At 42.9% G+C, this 16,093-nt stretch overlaps 1 protein-coding gene and 1 pseudogene across 4 annotated transcripts in view; one reads left to right on the forward strand and one right to left on the reverse strand.

The window, feature by feature from the left end:
- TRIM44 (tripartite motif containing 44) overlaps window positions 1-16,093 on the forward strand; it is a 229,709-nt gene that overhangs the window by 194,582 nt on the left and 19,034 nt on the right. The gene's annotated exons all lie outside the window — the stretch shown is intronic.
- Window positions 861-4,204, reverse strand: LOC100986649 (keratin, type I cytoskeletal 18-like; annotated as a pseudogene).

The raw sequence follows: 16,093 nt of genomic DNA on the forward strand, positions 1-16,093 counted from the left end.
GGAGGCTCTGTCTTCATGACTTCATCACCTCTTAAAGCCTCCATCTCTTAATACTGTCACATTGGTGATTAAGCTTCAACATATAAATTCTGGGGGAACATATTCAGACTATAGCAGACCTTTCAGTAAGCAGACACATAGCAAGTGTATTATTCTCCATGTTGCTTTTTACTACTTCCACTGTCACAATCCAAGCCTTACAGGATGGACATAGAGGTTCCATGGGTTACACAAGACCTTGGTTCTTGCCCCTCCGTATACCTCCAGTATGGAGATCTAACCTCTCAGCAAAACACTTAAAGCCCTTCCACATCCAAGTTCCCACATGCCTACTAAACTCTATATTCTATGCCACTGCAAACTCAAATATCTAAACTGGCTTTCCTATTAGGTAGGACATGAACCAGCGTTCTTTGCCTTTGTTTGTGTTATTTCTTCTTCCAGAAATGGGCCCTCTCACCGTTTTTGATCTGTCTGGTTAACCCTTCATCTTTCAGCCTTAGCTCAAGTATCACCTTCTTGTTGAAGTCTTCTCTGACCACTCTCTCCAGACAGAATGAAATACTCCCTTCTCTCTGTCCCTACAACTTGGACAATTATATGAACACAGACCCCTGTGACTGTCTATCCCAGGAACCACAGCACCTTACCTGATCCCCGGGGCTCAGTGCCGTTCCTGGTTGGTTTTCAGGCACATTTATTGTTGCATGAGTCATTAGATAAGATGTACCCATCTAGCCATTGAAATATCAAGGAAATGCTTTACTGCTATGGTCAGGTTGTGCACCACACCACTGAAGGAAGCACCATAGACATAGATCAAAATAGGAATGGAGCCCCCCAGATTGTACAGTACACAGCAGGATAGGTGGAGGACCTGCCCACAGCCCATCCTGGCCTTGGATGACATGGTCCTTCCTCATAATCATATCCAGTTACAGTTGACTTCTACTGAGTGTCACCCAGTCCAGAGGCCCTCACTGAGTGAAAGGGACATCTATTATTCTACAATTAATCTATTCAGTACAGAGCCTCATCTTCTTCCTCATAATCTTTCTCTCCCTCTGTCTTTTGGTTCTAGGCCTTAGTTCCTGACAGCCCCTATGAAGGTATCTATAAGTTCTTTTCAGCTCTGATTCCAGGGATGGAGCTTACCAAACTATTTTCCATGCCACCTGTCCCTCCTGCCTTCCTTCTTACCCGCTCCTGAAGCTGAAAGCCATGCCCTCCCATCCTTAGTTCATTCCTTCTTTCTAGGAGTTGGGCCAACAATTGGTGATCTGCACTAATCAGGTTGTCCAGGTTAAAGGACCTCCTCTTCACTACTCTTTGCAAAAGATCCTGTGTTTTTTTGTTTTGTTTTGTTTTCCCTATAGCCTGTATTCTTTGAAGTATTTCCTCATACTCTACCCCCAAGCTAGGTAAGACTATCCTGGCAGCCAATCTGTTATTGACCTAGAGTCCTCTGGGTCACCTGACATTTCCTGGCTGTCTTCAGGTGAGGACAGTGATTGTCTGCACTCGTTCATCTCCAACCCACCCCACCTCTGTTTCTTGAATTGTCATATGATCTACAGCCTAAGAGTATGCCCAAGGGTGCCAGGGAAGTGGGCCTAACCTACCTTCCACAGGTTTCCCATGCTGCCCTGAGTGAAACCCTTGTGAATCAGAGGGGCAGGGGGCTTGGAGCTTAGAAAAGGATTAGACAATATGAGGAAGTTCGGTTTTCCAGTGGAGACAGGCTGCTTCGTAAGTGCTGATACTTACAAAATAAGTTTGCAACTCTCTGTGGAGTTTACCATTGTTTCCAACGTGGGGAGGATCTGTGTCTGTACTTCCTTTCCCATCGTGCCTAGAACAGGGTAGATTACTAAATGTCGATGGCTGATGTGTAGGTCTAAAATGGCCATCACTACTGCAATGAGTTACTTCTTCATTTCATTTGATTCATGGGGGCTGCCTGCCTGGCCACTGGTCTCGGCATGTGACCTAAGCCAGATAATCAAATAACCCATCTCCATGGCCATAGTAACTTGCCAAGACAAGGGTGGCATGTGACCCACACAGACCAATTAGGGGTTTTCCCTGGGATTTTATATATAGGCTCCAGGAAAGAGAAACTCTTTTCTTCCACTGGAGTTTCCAACTAGAGTGATGTAAGCCTACAGCTTACATAGTTTGGGACCAGGCCTCCCTCCCACTCTTCCTCTCTTTTGCCTCTGGAATGTATGAAGTCATACATTGAGAGAAGCAGACTTGGAGGTAGGAAGAGAAAAAGATGGCAAAAAAGAATTGGGGAGAAAAGGAGAGAAAGAACAGTGGAGGGAAGAGAGAGGCCCACCAGGATCCAGCACATTTTTTAATTTTTTTGAGATAGGGTCTCTGTCACCCAGGCCGAAGTGCCGTGGGGCAGTCTCAGCTCACTGCAGCCTCAACCTCCAAGGCTCAAGCAATCCTTCTACCTCAGCCTCCTGAGTAGCTGGGACTAAAGGTTTGTGCCTCTGTGCCTGGCTATTTTATCTTATTTTATTTATTTATTTATTTTGACCTCTGAATTTTTTTTTTCTTTTTGAGACAGTCTCGTTCTGTCACCCAGGCTGGAGTGCAATGGCATGATCTTGGCTCACTGCAACCTCTGCCTCCCGGGTTCAAGCGATTCTTCCGCCCCAGTCTCCCAAGTAGCTGGGATTACAGGCAACTGCCATCATGCCCAGTTAATTTTTGTATTTTCGTAGAGACGGGGTTTCACCATGTTGGCCAGTCTGCTGACCTCAGGTGATCTGCCCGCCTCAGCCTCCCAAAGTGCTGGGATTACAGGTGTGAGCCATCATGCCCAGCCTGACCTCTGAACTTTTTATTGGCCTCCTGCTCCCCAGAGAGTACCCTGCTTCTCCTGGCTTAATGTCTCAGAACTTTGGTGTCACTGGTCTCAGACACCACTTTGCCATCCACTATCTGGCAGGTGGTGGTCTTTTGGATGGTTTTCATGGAGTTGCTGATGTCCAGGGCATCACCAAGATTGAAGTCCTCGCCGTCTTCCAGCAGGTGGTGGTAGTGGCGACCTCAACCTCCAGCTTGACCTTGATATTCAACAAGGCCTCGTACTCCTGGGCCTGGCGCTGTCCCTCTGCCCGGGTCTGTGCCAGCTCTGACTCCAGGTGCAGCAGGATCCTGTTGAGCTTCTCCATCTGCAGGGCATAGTGGGCCTCCACCTCCCTCAGGCTGTTCTCCAAGCTGGCCTTCAGATTTCTCATTGAGTCCAGGTCGATCTCCAAGGACTGGACCGTACATCTCAGCTCCATGAGTGTCATCTCAGCAGCTCCAACCTCGGTGGACTGTGTGGTGACCACTGTGGTGCTCTCCTCAATCTGCTGAGACCAGTACTTGTCTAGCTCCTCTAGGTTCTTCTGAGCCAACTTGTCATATTGGGCCAGAATGTCTGCCATGATCTTGGCAAGGTCCTGAGATTTGGGGGCAACTGGGCTCCACAGTCAACCCAGAGCTGGCAGTCTGGGCTTGCAGACCTTTTACTTCCTCTTCATGGTTCTTCTTCATGAAAAGAAGCTCCTCCTTGAGAGCCTCAATCTCTATCTCCAGCTGCAGCTGAGTGACATTGGTGTCATCAATGACCCTGCAGAGTTTATGGATGTCACTCTCCACAGACTGGTGCATGGCCAGCTCTGTCTCATACTTGACTCTAAAGTCATCAGCAGCAAGACGGGCATTGTCGATCTGCATAATGATGTGGGCATTGTCCACAGTATTTGTGAGGATCTGAGCCCTTAGATCCTCGATGGTCTTGAAGTAATGGCTCCAGTCTCTGACCTGGGGTCCCTTCTTCTCCAAGTGCTCCCAGATTTTGCTCTCCAGTTTCCGGTTCTCAGTCTCCAGCCTCCTCACTCTGTCCAGGTAGGAGGCCAGGTGGTCGTTCAGGCTTTGCATGGTCTCCTTCTCGTTCTGGATGCCTCCCATTCCTGCCAGACCCCCAGCCATCCCCGCAGCCAGGCCCCCAGTCCCCATGCCACCCTGGAAGCTGGTGGAGCGGGACACAGAGATCCAGGAACCAGAGCCCCCAGCGCCTGCATAGAGCGCCTGCATAGACGCTGGCCGCGCTGCTGACCAGCCGGGCGCCGTAGCTGGGCACCTGGACAGAGCCCAGGGACCGGCAGCTGGTGGAGAAGGTGCAGTGAGTGGTGAAGCTCATGCCGTCCAGGGAGGAGAGTGAGAGGACAGGACTCAGACTTTGCCCTTATTTTATTTTTTGTAGAGATAGGTTCTCCCTACATTGCCCAGGCTGATCTTGAACTTCTGGGCTCGAGCGATCCTCCTGCCTCAGCCTCCCAAAGTGCTGAGATTGCAGGTGTGAGTTGCCAAACCCATCCCTAGCACATTCTTGTGACCAGTTACCTGTTTACCTCTCATCAGCCTTCAGCTGCTCTCTGTCTCTGCCTCTCTTTGTGCCTTTAGCTTTAATTCATACCACCAAGCACATAAGTCTCCAGATTTTGGGGTCTGTGAGGGAACCTGAAGGGCTCAGATAGTCACCCTTGTCCCAGTTAGACTTAACTTGTGCCCAACACCACCTCATGTGTTGGTGATCAATGTATGGATTGGCAGTCCTTAGGTGACAGACCAATTCCCTATGACCAGGGAGATGGAAGTCAAAAGGCACCATCGGTCAATGTAGGAGAAGAAACCCCAGAAAGGAGGCTGAGGCATAGCAGCAACTGGCACTGTGCCCACCCAGGTCTACCAGCCACCCAGAATTTGATTCTTTAATATTTAATATTTATTAATAGGTAGAAAATACTGAGTCGACTGTTAGTAACTAACTCACACAGAATCTCAAAAATTAAATAAAAGGGAATGAGACATGGGAGGCAAAAAGCAATTTCCTCAAAAAATTCAATTTGTTTTGTTCTCTGTGTCTGATTTCCTTTGGGTTGGCCCTGCTTTCCTTAAGATCTCCAAAACCCCAGACTCGGCTTGCGTCTGGAACAAAGGCAAGACAGGGGCCATTTCTCCAGCCTAAGCCCAGGCCCAGGCCCAAGCCCTGCCAATAACAGAGAGGCTGGCTCAACAGTGAGGTCTCCCCAGGATACATTAACCACCGCCTCAGTGTGAAAGATGATCAGCCATGAGCTTAATTCCTCATAAAATATCACTTAGGCCAGAGCAGGTTAGCTAAATATGTGGTCCTAAGAATTAAACAGTTTCCCTTTTAGCTCCAACAAAGAGGGGAAAGGCAGGGCTGCAGGGGTATAATTTTGCAGTGGCCTTCAGGGCTGCTCATGGGCTGGCTGCTAAGTTGCTTGAGGGTAACATCATTGCAATGATAGGGTTAAGGTTTTCTCATCTTCCGCTGGTCCATCCCTCCCCCTATTAACCATGCACGTTCCTTCAGTGCAGGTGGATATCAGCAGAAATCTAAATGTTCTCTCCCTCCTTCCCTAGGGACAAAACCCAGCCTCCAATCTCTATAGACTTTAGTGAAAGATGCCAGGAATGTAAAGTATGGTGAACATGCTTTGTCAGAGGTAAGACATCAGTGTATGTATGGCATTGGTTATACATGTTTTAATTTCATCACTAAAGGAAGTATATGATATTCACTACTTTCCCCCATATGGCCTCTGATCTAGCTATGCTGGTTTCCTCAATATTCTTTGAACACAGCTGACACCACTCCCACTCAGGACCGCTGAACTGGCTGTTTCCTCTGCTTGGAATACTTTTCTCCTAGATAACTCTGTGGCATGCTCCCTTAATGTCACCTTTTCCGTGAAGCTCTCTCTGGTCACTCCATCCAAAGCCTCAGCCACTTCAAATTGCTGCTTTTCTTCCTTGCGCTGCTTTTCCCTACTTAGCCGTATTATTTACACTTGATATGTTTTATCGTTTAATTTGTTTGATCTGTTTCCCCTTACATAATGTAAGCTTCATGAAGTCAGGGATTTTTTTTTCCTTTTTAACTTTTAAGTTCAGGGGTACAAGTGCAGGCTTGTTACATAGGTAAACTTATGTCATGGGGGTTTGTTGTACAGATTATTTCATCACCCAGGTATTAAGCCTAGTATCCATTAGTTGTTTTTCTTGATCCTCTCCCTCCTCCAACCCTCCACCCTCTAAAATGCCCCAGTGTGTGTTGTTATCCCCATGTGTCCATGTGTTCCTATCATTTAGCTCCTACTTATAAGTGAGAACATGAGGTATTTGGTTTTCTGTTCCTGTGTTAGTTTGCTGAGGATAACGGCTTCCAGCTCCATCCATGTCTTTGCAAAGGACATGATCTCATTCTTTTTTATGGCTGCATAGTATTCCATGGTGTGCATATGTACCACATTTTCTTTATTCAGTCTATCACTGATGGGTATTTAGGTTGATTCCATGTCTTCAATATTGTAAATTATGCTGCAATGAACATATGCATGCATGTGTCTCTATAATAGAATAATTTCTATTCCTTTGGGTATATACCCACCAATGGGATTGCTGGGTTGAATGGTAGTTCTGCTTTTAGGTCTTTGAGGAATCACCACACTGTCTTCCACAGTAGCTGAACTAATTTACACTCCCACCAACGTGTATAAGCGTTCCTTTTTCCCCACAACCTCGCCAGCATGTTATTTTTTGACTTTTTAATAATAGCTATTCTTACTGGTGTGAGGTAGTATATCGTTGTGGTTATGATTTGCATTTCTCTAATGATCATTGATGCTGAGTTTTTTTTCATATGCTTGTTGGCCACATGTATGAGGTCAGGGATTTTCATCTATTTCATTCACTGCCTCATCTCCAGTGATTAGAACAGTGCCCGACCTGTAATAGATGCACAATAAACATTTGTTGTATTAGTGAATGTGTCAGAATGAGCCCATATTTGGGGTTAGATATGGGTTAGGATGTGTCCACAGCCAATTATGAACAGTGAGACCTGGGTACATGACTTCACCTCTCAGGATCTCAGTTCTCTTATCTGAAAGTTGGATATGACATCTATTTCATAAGGTCCTAGAAAATGTCAACAACGTAATGCATATAAAGGGTTGAACACATTGTCTGGCTAGGAAATAAGTTACTGCCTAGTTATATTACTATTGCAAGAAGAGTAAGTGGTTGCTACTTCTGAGGTGCTTGAAAACATTTCAACAGAAACACAAAGAAAAATAAAAAGCATCCCAAAGGATTATAAATCATGCTGCTATAAAGATACATGCACATGTATGTTTATTGCGGCACTATTCACAATAGCAGAGACTTGGAACCAACCCAAATGTCCATCAATGATAGACTGGATTAAGAAAATGTGGCACATATACACCATGGAATACTATGCAGCCATAAAAAAGGATGAGTTCATGTCCTTTGTAGGGACATGGATGAAGCTGGAAACCATCATTCTGAGCAAACTATCACAAGGACAGCAAACCAAATACCGCATGTTCTCACTCAGAGGTGGGAATTGAACAATGAGAACACTTGGACACAGGATGGGAAACATCACACACCGGGGCCTGTTGTGCGGTGGGGGGAGGGGGGAGGAATGGCATTGGGAGATATACCTAATGCTAAATGACGAGTTAATGGGTGCAGCACACCAACACGGCACACGTACACATATGTAACAAACCTGCACATTGTGCACATGTACCCTAGAACTTAAAGTATTAAAAAAATAAAAGCATCCAAATCTGCCTGGATTGAGAACGGGGCAAATGAATCTTGTGCACAAGAACTTGATATGTAAACATCTGTGTGTATGTGTGTTTGCACATGCACATGCGCAGGTACCTCCCATTCATATAGAAGTCAGACTTTCATGGGTTTTCATTCCCATGGCAGTTTTTCCAAGTTTCATATTTGTATTTCTGCACGTACACAAGTGTTGTGAACACCACACACTTCCACAAGCATGCACATGCATGAATACACATGCACACACACGTGCACACATGTTCCTCCACCCCAACCCCTAACCCAAGGGGTGAGGCTCTCTGGTAGGGCAGCTACTTCACTATTCCTGGCTTGCAGGATTTATGCCCTTACAGCCATTTGCACTGAAGTTCCTTGCTAGACACTGAACCTGCTCTAAGCATGCCTCTCTGTTCCTCTTCCACAACCCTCTTGCTAGCCCAGACTGCACCTTCTAAGTCCCTTCTTGAAAGGACACCTCCCTTCAAGACCCAGAAACCTCTAGTGGTCTGACTGCAAAGGAGAGTGAGGACACGGGATAAACAAATACCAGTCCTGGCCCCAGGTGTCACTGAGAGAAGCCCCAACACTGAGCCAGAGTTTAAAATGGCAGTGGCTTTCTGGAGGACTTTCCTATGTGGCAAGGCATGCTGAGGTCTAGACCAGGGGGCAGCTTTCAGGGTAGAACCAGCACCTGCTGAAAACAGCTGGTGTCATTATGTAGCCCCTAGCCCCTCCATCCTACCCCATCTGCCCTCCCTGCCATAGTGAAAGTAGAGTCCTGGTAACAGCACCAACTTTAAAATCAGGTGGTTTGGGGATTAGAATCTCAGCTCCAATACTTGATAGCTGTGAGAAGTTCAGCCAGTTTCTTATTCTCTCTGAATCATGGTTTCATCATCTGTTGAGTGATCTGAACTCCTTAGAATTATTGGAAGGATTTAAATCAGAGTCACCATGTATTTCTGCTCAGGTTGTGCACTGCACAGTTCCAGGGAGCCATCATTGATATGGGCTACAAAATCAATGACAGCCCTTGGATTGTGTAGGACACAACCTTATGTGATAATACAGGTATGAAATAATATGTTAAAAGCACCTGGCCCAAGGCCTGGCACCTAGTAGGTACCAAATAAATGGTGGCCAAAAAATAGGTTTATTAATCATGCCTTTAATTCACAGAAAGGCACCCACTGGCTGGGTGTGGTGGCTTATGCACATGATCCCAGCACTTTGGGAGGCTGAGGCAGGCAGATCACTTGAGGCCAGGAGTTTGAGACCAGCCTGGCCAACAGGGCAAAACCCCATCTCTTAAAAAAAAAAAACACACACACACACAAAAAACGTGGTGGTGCACACCTGTAACCCCAGCTACCTGAGAGGCCTGAGGCATGAGATTCGCTTGAACCTAGGAGGTGGAGCTTGCAGTGAGCTGAGATTGTGCCACTGCACTCCAGCCTGGGCAACAAAGCGACACTCTGTCTAAAAAAAAAAAAAAAAAAAAAAAAAAAAAAAAAAAAAAAAGAAAGGTACCCATGTAGCCTTCACTGAGGGTAGGAAGTTTTAGCCATAGTCATATACAAGGCAACTTCAGTGGTGATGGAATATGATGTCCTCGGGACATCCATTTTTATTGTTCTTTAGATTCCAGAGTTTAAGAGTTTGCTCATGGCTTTTGCTCACTGGAAATTTTCTTGGTGAACAATCAGATATCTTGCAGTGCTAGAATGTGTGTGCTGTTGGAATCATTTGGTCTTAATGAGGTGGGATTTACTTTAAGTGGAGCATAATTGCCCTTCCCCATTAAAATATTTTCTTTTAAATCAAAACATTATGTACTATGTCCTTTTAAACATAGCTGACCTTTAAAAAGGAGAATCTAGATGCTCAGACCTCCAACCTCAATCCTTATGGTGTGGTAACTACCCCTTCTATACCCAGGCAGAGATGGGAGATTTACTTTCTGGTGAGGTCAACTCGTAGACGTGGGATATATGTGAGAGAGGTAGAAGATGCCTACTACACACAGGATTTACATTCTGAAAAGTTGGACTGTCAAATATGCTGCCCCTACCTGGGTCCCATAAAGCTACAGCCAAACCTAAACCACCCCACCCCAGGCAGGAGGCTGTAGGGTTCTAATCAGCCCAGAAAATTGGCTTAAAAATATGAACAACAAGGAGTCCCAAGTGAAACAGCCAGGTCCCTCTCAGTCAGCCTGTAGTGAAGTTCACCAGCTGCTAAGCCACACTAACAAGCAAAGAAATTCCAATCGGCAGTTTAGAGCCTCTCTCCTAGATGTTCATCAGATATTGAGGGACTGATTTTGACACAGAAGATAGAGACTAAAAATAACAATCAGAGCAAAAGAAAGAGAGAAAGAGATGAGAAAAGGAAGGAAGAAAGGAGGGAGGGAGGGAAGAAGGAAATAACTCTGACACAATTAATACAAAGCAGGGGCAAAATAATACTGGCCAACATACTGAAACCCTGTCTGTACTAAAAATACAAAAATTAGCCGTGCATGGTGGCACGCACCTATAGTCCCAGCTATTCAGGAGGCTGAGCCAGAAGAATTGCTTGAACCCGGGAGGCGGAGGTTGTAGTGGGCCAAGGTCACCCCACTGTACTTTACCGTGGGCAACAGAGCGAGACTTCGTCTCAAAAAAAATAAAATATGGGCCTGGTGAGGTGGCTCACACCTGTAATCCCAGCACTTTGGGAGGCCGAGGCAGGTGGAACACGAGGTCAGGAAATCAAGACCATCCTGGCTAACACAGTGAAACCCCATCTCTACTAAAAATACAAAAAATTAGCTAGGTGTGGTCGTGGGCACCTGTAGTCCCAGCTACTCGGGAGGCTGAGGCAGGAGAATGGCATGAACCTGGGAGGCGGAGCTTGCAGTGAGCCAAGATCACTTTACTGCACTCCAGACTGGGTGAAAGTGCAAGACTCTGTCTCAAAAAAAAAAAATATATATATATATATATATGATTAGTAGTCATGATGAGAGAAGATATTGCAACTATGAAATAAGAATGAAGCTCATAAAAAGAGAAGAACAAGAAAGAACTCATAGAAATAAAAAATGTGAGAGCCAAAATAAAAATGCAACAGATGGATGACAAGATACAGCTGAGGACATCCCCCAGAAACTGTAACATTACAACAGAAATGGAAAATGAAATAAAGTGAGAAGATCTGTCTGGAGATCCAAAGTCTAAATAACCAAGAGAGACAATGGAGGAGGGGAAACATCAAAGAACAAAATAGAAGAACTTTAATGAATGGAGGAATCTAAGTTTCTAGATTAAGGAGGCCTTCAAAGAGCCTAGCATAATGTAGGAATTCTCAAATCAAAGTCTGTCATTCCAAAACTTTAGGTCACCAGAAATGAATAAAAGCTCTCAGGGAAAAATAGAGATTAAAATGTCGTCAAATTAGAAGATGACACAACAGTGCTTTTAAAATTCAGAAGGAAAATTATTTCTAACTTTGAATTCTTTAGCCTGCCAAACCATCAGTCAGAAGTGAATATAGAATACAGACATTTTTAGAAAATGCAGGGTCTTAAAGAATTACCTCCCATATACCTTTCTAAAAAAGTTACTGAAGGATATGCTCCATCAAAATGAAGGAGTAAACTGAAGAAAAGGAACACGATCAACTGGTAATCCAGCACAGGGGAGAAGAGACAGGGAATTTTCAGGAGGATGGAAAAGAAAAGTCCAGGAAAACAGCTGTACGGCAATTCAAAAGCAAAACTAATCCAGAGTAGAGCAGGAGAAGAGAGATATCTAGAAAGTGTCTCTGGGGATAAAAAATAAAAGTGGTAGATTATCTGACATGCTTTGTTATGTAGAGAGGCATTCTATAGCTGTACAAATATTTCACCAGAAATTTGACAAACACCAAACTTTTTTAAAAAAACAATTAAGTACAAGAAAAATAAAACATTCTGTAATTACCTCATATAAGGACTGTTAAAATTTCCTCTCCATAATATATCTTGAAAAATTATTCCACTTTTCAGACAACTATTATTTGTCTTTTATTTTTGTTTTGGGGATAAGTTTTTACCCAGAAGCACACTACATATATGTGCTGCAAGACATGATAATTTGACATTACAATTTCAGGCAATGACATACCTACCAACTGATTCAACATTTCCATTCATAGACTAGCATACTGGGCAAATTTGAGTTACTTGCCGCATATGGATGAGCCCCAAATGCTTTGTTATGCAAGGAGTGCCAAATAAGAAAGACTTTCTACAACACTTTAGTCTTTTGGGTGTGCATACTGTTTCCACGTTTTGAGGTATTCTCATATTTAGCTTTTATTTAGCCCTAAAGGTGTAGTTCCATACTGTTTTTAAGTGCAGCTTGAGCAAATGATAACTATGACCCCAAAAAGTTGATGAATACAATGGTGCAACAAGAACCTACCTTCCAGAGAATGACTCCCTCTTCCATCAGACACTCAAGTCTACTCCTCCTCCTTTGGTGAATAAAGTAAGTCTTTACTATATCAACTCATTGTGTATTATTTATTTAAGCTTGTTTTTATTGTTCAATTGATATTTTTCCTATCTGTGAAAGTTGAGCATCTTGGGTTGGGATACATTAATATTTTCCCCTGTTAATATTCATACAGTTTTGTTTTGTTTTTTTTTTCCATTTAACAGGTCTTCACTTAGTGGCAGGGTTTTCAGGGTCAAATTAAAGTCCTTAAAAGAAATATGTGTCATGAAAGGAAATGTAATTACACAACCTGGATCAGCAATGAATAATACATGGTCCAACAAATACGAATTGAATAAAAATAAGAATTGGGCCGGGCGTGGTATAAGTGACTTAAGCCATGTCGGGAAAATGAACAAAGAATTGTATTCAAAGGGTGTTGTAACATAATTGTCTTCATACTCCTTATTAGAAAGTCAATATGTAACATATAAATTTGAAATATCAAGAATAGCAATATAAACATGTTATTTAGAAAAATGGAAGTAAATACTTAAAAAAACATCTAAAGCATTGAATGTGCTTGCCTCTGGAAATGAGGACTAGGGTGAAGAGAGAGACAAGACACTGCTTTTCATTATGTTTTATAGGACTGTTTGACTTTCTAAAGTAATAACTAATAAAAATTAAAATTACATTTAAAAAGGCAATAAATATTCATTGGAGAAAACTTGGAAAATAGAAAAATGGAAAGAGATAAAGTAAAAGTCATTCATAACATATCTACCCAGAAAAGCTGCTGATGAAACAATTGTAGGCTAGTTTTGAGTTTTTCTACTATACATACATACATACACATTTTTAAATAAAAGTGAGATTGTATTGTTAATATTGTTTTGCAACCTGCATTTTTTTCCTCAAGGTAATTGTGGTAAATTTTCCTGTGTTAATATTCATCTACTACATTGTTTTAATGGCTGTATATTCCCCATTATACAAATATACTATAATTTATTCAGTTCAACCCAATATTTACCATTAATTATTCAACCAGCATAATTATTCCACCAAACAAACGCAACTTTTGATTCTTTTGAAAAGATAGTAGAAAGGAATTTTCTCTATCCTTTGTTCAATTGTTGTCAATAGTTTCTATTTTGCTTTACTAGCAAGGCTGAGATATTTGACTTGCTCTGAGATTTTCCCCTGACAATTCACACTCTTTTTAAAATTCTCTCTCCCTTTAAAATTGTAAAGGAATGTGTATGTGGTAAATAGATGTTCTTGCCTGATAGTGACCATTTTCTCATCTTTAGGGAATAGCACCTCGGTTTTTCTTCCTGGAATCCCTCCTCCCTCTCAGGCAATGGCTCAGCCTATGTGGTTTGGGTGAAACCGAACCCACCTCTGGTCCAGGGTGACCATATGATCTCACCTGGTCGTTCAGCCTAATTCATCTTTTCAGGCTCCATAAATAGTTCAGGGATGGACGTATGGCCAGAAAGGATGCAACAGAGTCAACACCACAGCTTTCACTGGAAACTTTAGGGAAGAAGATTTCTCTTTCTTTTCACTGGGATGGCTGAGCTGATAAAAGTTTAAGTCTGAGGTGGCTGGTGACCATTTGCTACTGCAAAGGGAAAGCCTGCCTGAGGATTCAGCCAAAGAGGAAGAAAAATAACCAAGAGATTTAGAAAGGCAGAATCATGACGACACCTTTTGAGCACCTGGATCCAGCACTGCCCAATGCTCCCAGCCAGTGACAGGAACTAATACATTTTCTTTTTCCCTTAATCTCTTTTGAGTTGGGGTGCTGTCATCTGCAAGTGAGTATATGTGTTAATAATATGTACTCAAAGTCAAATAACTCAAACAGTATTGGTAAAAAGTGAAAATTAAAACTTCCTCTTTTCTTCCCCAAATTCTCAGTCCAAACACCCCAGAGACAATCACTTCTCGGTTTCTTAACTATGCTTCCAAAATGTGTCTGTGCATTTACAAATATACCAATTTCCAATTTTTGAAATATACAAACAGAATTATACTATCTATACTATCCTGTAACTTGTGTTTTTACTTTACCATGAGGAAAGAAGATACCTTGCCTTGCACAAATCTAGATGTTTACTTCATTTTTCCTAAGACTGTTTTTTTTCTTGAGATGAAGTCACGCTCTGTTGCCCAGGCTGGAGTGCAGTGGCATGATCTCAGCTCACTGCAACCTCTGCCTCCTGGGTTCAAGTGATTCTCCTACCTCAGCCTCCCAAGTGGCTGGGATTTCAGGCGTGCGCCACCATGCCTGGCTTTTTTTTTTTTTTTTTTTTTTTTAAGTAGAGACATGATTTTACCACGTTGGCCAGGCTGGTCTTGAACTTCCAACCTCAAGTGATCTGCCTGCCTTGGCCTCCCAAAGTGCTGGGATTACAGGCGTGAGTCGCTGTACCCAGCCATTTTTCCTAAGACATTTACTTGCATGGCTTCATTTTGCAAAGGAGTGTATTGTATGGACATCCCATATTCTAACCAGTCCTGTACTGATGACCATTTAGGTTTATCCAGTTTTTCATCATTAAAAACAGGTTGTGATGGGCATCATTCTTTTATCGTTTTGTGCAGCAAATCCACAAAGCCAAAGAAGTTTATGCTTCTGGAGCCTCATTGCCCAGGCCCCTTCCAGGGAGCTTACATTTCATTTACTGTCACAGGATGCAGGTAAGTGCATGCCAGCCGCACAACGTAAGAGTGACGCCCAGTAATAGTACTACTGCCCCATGCTGACTTACAGGGGTCAAGATCCAAAGTTGCAGGACCCTGGGTCATGTCTCAGTAAAAACGTGCCGGAGGACAACAGGTACAGAATTATACAGAAGTGGAAGAGACCTGGTCTGAAATGTACAGAACAAGAAGCTAGTCTGGGGAAAGTTCCAATTGTCAGAGGTATGAAAAGGGTTTTGATTCTCACAAAAGTCTACCAGAAACAGAATAATTCAGCATGTACAACAAAAAATGTACCATATGGTTTTTTCTTTTTTGACAAGAATCAGGGAGAAAAAAATTTATCAAGATCTCTTTGTAGGGCCAAATCTGCAGCAATACCACAAGCAGCAAGTATATGTCTGTATGAAGTGGCACGTTTTCTCATCATGACTATCAATAATAAAGAACAAATTTCAATTTACTATGCCATAGGAAAGACTGAACTATCTTCCTACTCTGTTTATGAAAAGTGATATTTCAAAATTGTTGTCATATGAATCAGAAGCAATCAAAGAGTATGCAGCCAAAAAGTGTAGGAAGGAAGGCATTGTAAAAGCACATGAAGCAGTAAATTAATAAGAATATTATGTTATTTTTCTGAATTTTGTGATTATGGTATTTGGCAGCTTTTTAAAATGTGTGACTTTTGTAGTTTATTCTCTCTTTGCAAATAAATATTCGTTGTGTGCCTAACTTATATGTGTAATTTTGTGTTTTTTTAAGAGGTTCTCTAAACTTGTCTGAAACTCAGGCTCTGCAAAACTTGCTTCTGCACCTTTGTAAAGGATGAACACACACGATCTGCAGCCAGACCTCCCAGCTTCAGATCTCAGCGGGGCCATCTGCCAGCTTTATAATGCTGGGCGGTTTACTCTGCCTTTCTATGCCTCAGTTTTCTCATCTACGAATTGGGGATAATAACCTCAGAGGGTTTTTTATAGGATTAAATGAGTTAATACGTATAAAAAACCCAGAAGCTGGCCATCAGTAATCATCAATAACAACTACTTTTTTTTTTTTTTTTTTTTTTAGATGGAGTCTCACTCTGTTGCCCAGGCTGGAGTGCAGTGGTGTGATCTTGGCTCACTGCAACCTCCGCCTCCCGGGTTCAAGCGATTCTCCTGCCTCAGCCTCCCGAGTAGCTGGGATCGCAGGCACCCATCACCATGCCTGGCTAA

The sequence above is a fragment of the Pan paniscus genome, chromosome 9 (genome assembly GCF_029289425.2).
Source record: "Pan paniscus chromosome 9, NHGRI_mPanPan1-v2.0_pri, whole genome shotgun sequence".
NCBI classification, from domain to species: Eukaryota; Metazoa; Chordata; class Mammalia; order Primates; family Hominidae; genus Pan; species Pan paniscus.